The sequence below is a fragment of the Chrysochloris asiatica genome, unplaced genomic scaffold (genome assembly GCF_000296735.1).
Source record: "Chrysochloris asiatica unplaced genomic scaffold, ChrAsi1.0 scaffold00008, whole genome shotgun sequence".
Lineage (NCBI taxonomy): Eukaryota > Metazoa > Chordata > Mammalia > Afrosoricida > Chrysochloridae > Chrysochloris > Chrysochloris asiatica.
The window spans coordinates 38,671,128-38,678,926 of record NW_006408526.1 but is presented as its reverse complement, the minus strand read 5'-3'; positions in this window follow the sequence as shown (position 1 = coordinate 38,678,926).

Genomic DNA, 7,799 nt, shown 5'->3' with positions numbered 1-7,799 from the left:
CTTTGATATTCATCAATAAGCATTTCAAGTCCTCTTAGCTTTCAGCAGGCAAGGTTGTAATATCTGCATATAGAAGATTGTTAATGAGTCTTACTCCAATCTTGATGCCACATACTTGTTCATAAAGTTCAACTTCTTGGATTATTTGCTAAACATATTGTGTAAGTATGGTAAAAGAATACAACATTGGTGCACATCTATCCTGATTTTAAACCATCCATTATCCCCTTGTTCTGCTCAAATGACTGCCTCTTGGTCTACAGACAGTTTCCTAATAAGCACAATTAAATATTCTGGAATACCTATTCTTCACAATGTTATCAATAGGTTGTCATGGTCCGCATAGTCAAGACCATTTGCATTGCCAATAGAGCACAAATAAACACCCTTTTGGTATTTTCTTCATTCAGCAAGATCCATTTGACATCAGCAATAATATCCCTAGTTCCACATCCTCTTCTGAATCCAGCTTGAATTTCTGATAGTTCTCTGTCAATATACTGTTGCAGCCATTTTTAAATCATTTTTAGAAAAATTTTATTTGCATGTGATATTAAAATATTGTTCGATGACTTCTTCATTCCATTAGGTCACTCTCCTTAGAATGGCAATAAATATGGATCTCACCACCACCATCCATTCTGTCTTTCAAATTCATTGGCATAGGTGAATGAGTGCCTCTAGTGCTACATCAGTTTGTTGAATGATTTCAGTTTGTATTCTGTCAATTCCTGGCGCCTTGTTTTTATCAATGCTTTCAGTGCAACTTGGACTTCTTCCTTCAATACCATCAGTTCTTGATCATATACTACTTACTGAAATGTTTGAACAATGACCATTTCTTTTTGACACAGTGAATGCGTGTATCCCATCCTATCTGGCAGCATAGTGGTTGTGAGTTGAAATGCTAACTTCAAGCTATTCAAAACTACCAGCTTTTCTGTGGGAGACAGAACATCTTATATTTTCTATGTCATTCAATATTTTGTCCATAGAATCTTTCCATATTTCAAGTCAAGGTTTGAGTTTATTCTTCAGTTCTTCTAGCTTGAGAAATGCTGAGCATGTTCTCCACTTTTGGTTTTCTAACTCCAGGTCTTTGCACATTTCATTTGCACATATTGATCCTTCCTCTTTGTTTCCATTCTATTCACCATAATTATCAATGCATCTTGATTGCATGTTTGATCAATTTCAGACTAAAGAAGTTGATAGAATTCTTCAATTTCATCTTCACTGGCTTTAGTGATTGGTGCATAAATTTTAATAATAGTGATATTAACTAGTATTCCTTGGTGTGTGGATATTTTCCTATCGTAGACAGCATTGTACTTCAAGATAGATCTTGAAATGTCAGTTTTGATGATGAATGTGACATCTTTCCTCTTCAATTTGTCATTCCTGATGTAGTAAATCATATGATTGCCTGATTCAAAATTATCAATACCTTCCATTTCATCTCACTATTCATAAAGTTTTCAGTGCCTAACCATTTCAGAAGTAGTCCACCTGTCTTGAAATGTCAGTTTTGATGATGACATCTTTCCTCTTCAATTTGTCATTCCTGATGTAATAAATCATATGATTGCCTGATTCTTGTCCACCATCGATGACCCTGCTGGCATTTGAAATGCTGATGATATAGCTTCCAGTTTCACAGCAACACACAAGCCACCACTGTGTGAGAAACTGACAGACAAGTAGTGGATAACTATGTATACATACATACATAAATGAATGCAGATTGAAATATGGCAAAAATTGAATATCTGTAGTCTAGTTAACACTAATTATATATGTCAGTTTTCTAGTTTTTATGCTGTTGTAGCGCTTTAAGATAAGCACAAGGTCAGTTTGAAATACAAAGTTGATTGTTCAAACTCACCAGTCACTCCTTGGAAACCCTATACATGATCGCTATGTTTCAGAACCAGCTCAACAGCACATAACAACAACAACATGTTGTTGTTACCATGGGAAAAAAACTGGATAAAGAGTTCCCAGAACTATTTAAACCATATTTGTAACTTCCTGTGAATCTATAGTTGTTTCAAAATAAAAATTTTCAAAAACAAGGAAGTAGAAAACCTGAAAATAAACAATAAAAACTACCCACCTCCTCCAATTCAAAGGGTCTGCATTTTAGATTGAGCTTTTCCTTATGCTGAAGGTAGATAGATGTGGGAATGTGAAGAAAGTCCAGAGAGGAAGCAACAGCTAAAGAAAATAGAAATAAGTATGTGAAATCCCAGAGACCTACAGAAGAAATATAATTTTATGCTTTGAGCAAAGAAGTGGGCTACTGAGTTTAAGTAGCAGGAAGCAGGGCTCACTGACATTCAGACATGGCGGAAATAGCAGGAACAGACAGGCTAGAGCAAATCTGGATTTCAGGAATTGGAGGAGAAGGAGGAACATCTCTCTGAGGGTGGGTGGAATGACAGCAGAAGGAAATAGCTTTGGAATGATAATGTGAAGAGAGACAAAGTAGCTACTGGGGTGCAGTAGAGATGGATGTTCAGCCTGTGAGCAGTGAGCGTCTGAGAATGAATCAAGCCCTGGCTCACAGAGAGCTGTCACCCGCCGCCTGCCTCCGATAGCAGGAGCTCTGCTCGATTATTCAGCCCCTCCCTCCACCTGAGCACAGGGCATATTAATAATAGTCATAACCACAACCTACATTTGCATAGGGCTTTTAATTTTTTTCAAAAACATTTCATATTTTTTAACTTTTTTGAGCCTCACTTGTAAGGTAGTCAGGGAAGGCAGTTTTTATAAGATAAGAAAATTAAAGAATGCATGGAGGATTCACTGACTCACACATCAAATGCAGGATGAAAACAAGCAATTCTGAAATATAGATTAAGAATCCACTATGTTTGAAACATTTTAACTCTCAGGCCACAGATGCCTTTGCAATGTGATGTACAGAGAATGAGTATTTTAGAGAGAAAACCTACCAGCAAAAATCCAATCACATTGAAAAGGTTCTGCTTGTCAATGAGCCATAATGATAATGGAAATGCATCATTTCATTTGTTTGTGGGTTTTATTTATTTATTTATTTATTAGAATGGAGAGAGAAATCATCAAACTGGATACTCTGGTTTTAAGTGTTCAGGTAATTCTCGAGTTTTAGTCATGCATGGGTCCTGGATTAATCAAAATTTATTTTTATCTCCCAACTTTTTGGCTGAAGCTTAGAGTGCTGTTCTTTGTCTGCTGGGTGAGGTTACCATGGAAACTCTTCCAAGGGAAGCAGAGTCTCTCTTTATAATGTTGTGACTGCAAGCAGGGACTAAAACAGACCAGCCACTCCCAGACAAGAACAAGCGTGCTCTAAGACTCAGAAAGTACTCCATTCCCTGAACTCCAAGATTTCCTGTGCCCTAAGTGGTAGTGTCCTCAAATAGACCAGTGTCCAAGTGCACAAAAAAGTTCTTATGCCCTCCCCCCACTAAGCTTGATTCTTATTAGCTGCTCTGTGGGCTAGCTGAGAAGACTGAGATTACAATTAAGACATTAGTAGGAGCATCAGAATGCTGCCTCATTTTTTTCACAATTCTATGATCAAGGTCCACCACTCATTTGTTAGTTTGTCAAACTGTGTTAGCTTGTGTGTTTCTGTAATGCTAGAAGACATGACACCAGTACTTTAAATATTAGCAGGCTATATTCATGGTAGACAGGTTTCAACTGAGCTTCCAGACTAAGACAGACTAGGAAGGAGAAGAAGACTACTACTGAGTGTTTAGCCAATGACAATCTATTCTTGTGCACTATCAGCACAAGAATATTGACTATTGAAATATGATGAGGAGTACCAGAATATTGTCAGATATAGTACCAGGAAATCAGTCCCTCAAGTTGGAAGGCACTCAAAATATGACTGGGGGAGAGCTGCCTCCTCAAAGTAGAGTTGACCGTGATGATGTGAATGAAGTAAAGCTTTCAAGACATTCATTTGCTGATGAGGCACAACTCAAAATGAGGAGAAACAGCTGCAAACATCCATTAATAATCAGAGCATGGATGAATGAAGTATGGATGTAGTAATATTGGAAATTGTCAAAAATGAACTGTGACACATAAAGATCAATATCCTAGGCATTAGTGCACTGAAATGAACTAGTATTGACCATTTTTAATCTGATAATCATATCATTTACTATGCTAAGAATGTCGAACATATCCCACTTGAATTTAGATAGCATCTCAAGAATATTTTGATGTATTAGACTAATGACCGAAGACCAAAAGAGTTTGGAATGACATCAAGAACATCATACAGAAGGAAAGTAAAAGATCATTAAGACAACAAGAAATAAGCAAAAGACCAAAACGGATATCAAAAGAGACTCTGAAACTTGCTCTCCAATGTAGAGATGCTAATCAAATGGAAGAAATGAAGAAGTGAAAGAACTGAGCAGAGAATTTCCAAGAACAGCTCAAAAAGACAATATCAAGGATTACAATGAAACATGCAAAGACCTGGAGTTAGAAAACCAAAAGGAAGAACATGCTCAGCATTTCTCAAGATGAAAGAACAGAAGAAAAAAATTCAAGCCTCAACTAGCAATATTGGATTCTATGGGCAAAATATTGAACGATGCAGAAAGCATCAAAAGAAAATGGAAGGAATACAGGATTACTAGACCAAAAAGAAATGGTCGATGTTCAAATATTTCAAGAGATAGCATATAATCAAGAGCCAATACAGAAAGAAATCCAAGGTGTGCTGAAGGCATTTGCAAAGAACAAGGCTCTGGGAACTGATGGAATACATATTGAAAATTTTCAGCAAACATATGCAGCTATGGAGGCACTCATTCATTTATGCCAAGAAATTTGGAAGACAGCTACCTGGCCAGCTAACTGGAAGAGATCCATATATGTGAGGTGATCCAGTGGGATGTGGATGCCATAGGACAATATTATTAATATCATATGCAAGCAAACTTTTGCAAAAGACAGTTAAAAAATGACTGCAACAGTATACTGACAGTGAACTGCCAGAGGTTCAAGTCAGATTCAGATGAGGACTTGGAACAATGGATATCATTGTTGACATCAGATGGATCTTGGCTGAAAGCAGAGAATGCCAGAAAGATGTTTATATGTGCTTTATTGACCATGCAAAGGCTTTCAACTTTGGATTATGACAAACTATGACAAAATTGTGGACAATAAGTATTCCAGAACACTTAATTGTGCTCATGAGGAACCTGGACTTAGACCAATAGGCAGCCATTCAAACAGAACAAGAGACACTGAATGATTTAAAATCAAGAAAGATGTGCACCAGGGTTGTATTCTTTTAACATACTTGGTGGTGGTGTGCCGTGGAGTCAGTTCCAATTCATAATGAACCTGCACAGAGTTTCCAAGGCCATAAATCTTTATGGGAGCAGAAAGCCTCATCTTTTTCCCATAGAATGACTGATAGTTTTGAACTGCTGACGGTGAGGTTAGCACCCCAACTCATAACCACTATGCTGTCAGAGTTCCTTTTTGAATACTTATTCAACCTTTATTCTGATCAAATAATCCAAGAAACTGGATTATATGAAGAAGAACATGACATTTGAATTAGAGGAAGACTCATGAAAAACCTGTGATAAGCAGATGATACAACCATCTTGCTGAAAGCAAAGAGGAATTAAAATTCTTACTGATGAAGATCAAAGACCACAGCCTTCAGTATGGGTTGCACCTCACTGTAAAGAAAACAAAACTCCTCACCACTGGAACAATAAATGACATCATGATAAATGGAGAAAAGATTGATGTTGTCAAAGACTTCTTTTTGCTTGAATCCACTTTCAACACTCATTGAAGTAACAGTCAAATAATCAAACAATGCATTGCATTAAGCAAATATGCTGCACAAGACCTCTTTCAAGTATTCAAGAGCAAAGATATCAGTTTAAGGACTAGGGTGTGCCTGACCCAAGTCAAGGTCTTTTCGATAGCTTCATATGTATGTGAAAGTTGAACAATGAGTAAGGAAGACTGTAGAAGAATTGATATATTTGAGTTATGGTGTTGGAGAAGAATATTAAAAGTACCATGGACTCCTAGAGGAACATATAAATCTGCGTTGGAAAAAGTACATCTAGAATTTTCCTTAGAAGCAAGGATGATGAGACTTCGTGTATCATACTTCGGACTTATTATCAGAAGGCATCACTCCCTGGAGGACATCATGCTATGTAAAATGAAGGATTAATGAAAAATAGGAAGAACCCCCAAAGAGTCGGCACAGTGGCAGCAGCAAAGGATTCAAATGTAACAATTATTGTGAGGATGGCACAGGACTGGGCAGAGTTTGGTTCTATTGTACATAAGGTCACTGTGAGTCAGAACGAACTTAACGGCACTTAGAAACAACATCCATTTAGAAGTAGTCTGTGTCTCCTTGTTTCAGTCTTTCTTTGTGTAGGTGTTCCACTGAAATCAGTCCATCATGGGTGACCCTGCAGGTATTTAAAATACTTGTGCCATAGCTTTCAGCATCACAGCAACGTGCAAGACACCACAGTACGACACACTGATAGATGAGGAATGTCTTGCATGTATAATTAGCCTCAAACACCAGGATTCAACCTCTCTTTAGAATAAAATTCCTAAGTCAGACCAAGCTTCATGATTTGACAATAAAGCACTAAGGTTTTTACCTAAGAGATGTCTAAGGGTGGCTTCAGTAACTTTGTGGGAAATGGTTATTGAAAAATTTCCACAAATTCTTTGAAGCCCCTTCAAATATAGAAGTATTGCTCATGTTATAATCTTTTATTCTCTAGCGATAATAAAAAAACACTTTCTCCTTTATCCTAAATTATCTAACCAGTGGGTTTATTGTTCTTACATGTAGATTTGGATTGGTTCTTCTTAGGATATTAAATATGAGAGAAAGTCAATACCAGGGGGGAAATCTTTAAAATATTAGTAAGAAAATTCTTACCATGGACTTTTATTTAGTCAGCATAGCATTATTAGTTATTGAAATTACTGTTTTTATATTAAAGGGAAATATTATAACTCTCAAATTAAAAGTTTTTTGTTGAAAAGCTTAACAAAGTTTTACTCTCATTAGAAAAGTATCTAAAGTTTGAATTGTAATTTTACAAAATAGATTGGTATTAGATTTCCTGTTAGTTTTCACATAAATTTTATTGATGTACAGTTCTGTACCTTGTTGTTGTTAGGTGCCATTGGATCGGTACCAATTCATAATGACCCTATGCATAACAGAACAAAACACTGCCCAGTCCTGGACCAACCTCACAATCGTTGCTATACCTGAGCCCACTGTCCCTAATCCATCTCATTGGGGGTCTTCCTTGTTTTCTCTGACCCTCTACTTTACCAAACATGATATCCTGCTGTACCTTAATAAATGATATTAATATACAATCTAAGGTTTTACATAATGTCATTACAGCTGAAGAATGTAAACACAGACACTGATACTGCTTATTTATAAATAAATACCTCATAGGACTAATTTTATTGGGTTATTTCAGCCAGTTGGCCTAATTTTGTTGTTGTTTCTGTTCTATCTCCTAGTTAACTATAGAATTCTAGCTTTCATAGAAATTGAAGTACCACCCACAGACCATTGCCTTTAGGTGTCCTTCTAAACTGTGAGCCTTAGACAACCTGATGCCTAAAAGCTCCTTTAAATCAAACAAAGATTCACACTTTGCTCTGAGTGTTGTATAATTTTATAAAAATTCAATCTGTTTAGTGAAACAGACTCCAAAATTCAGACTGAACAGTATTAAAGATAAATCAGT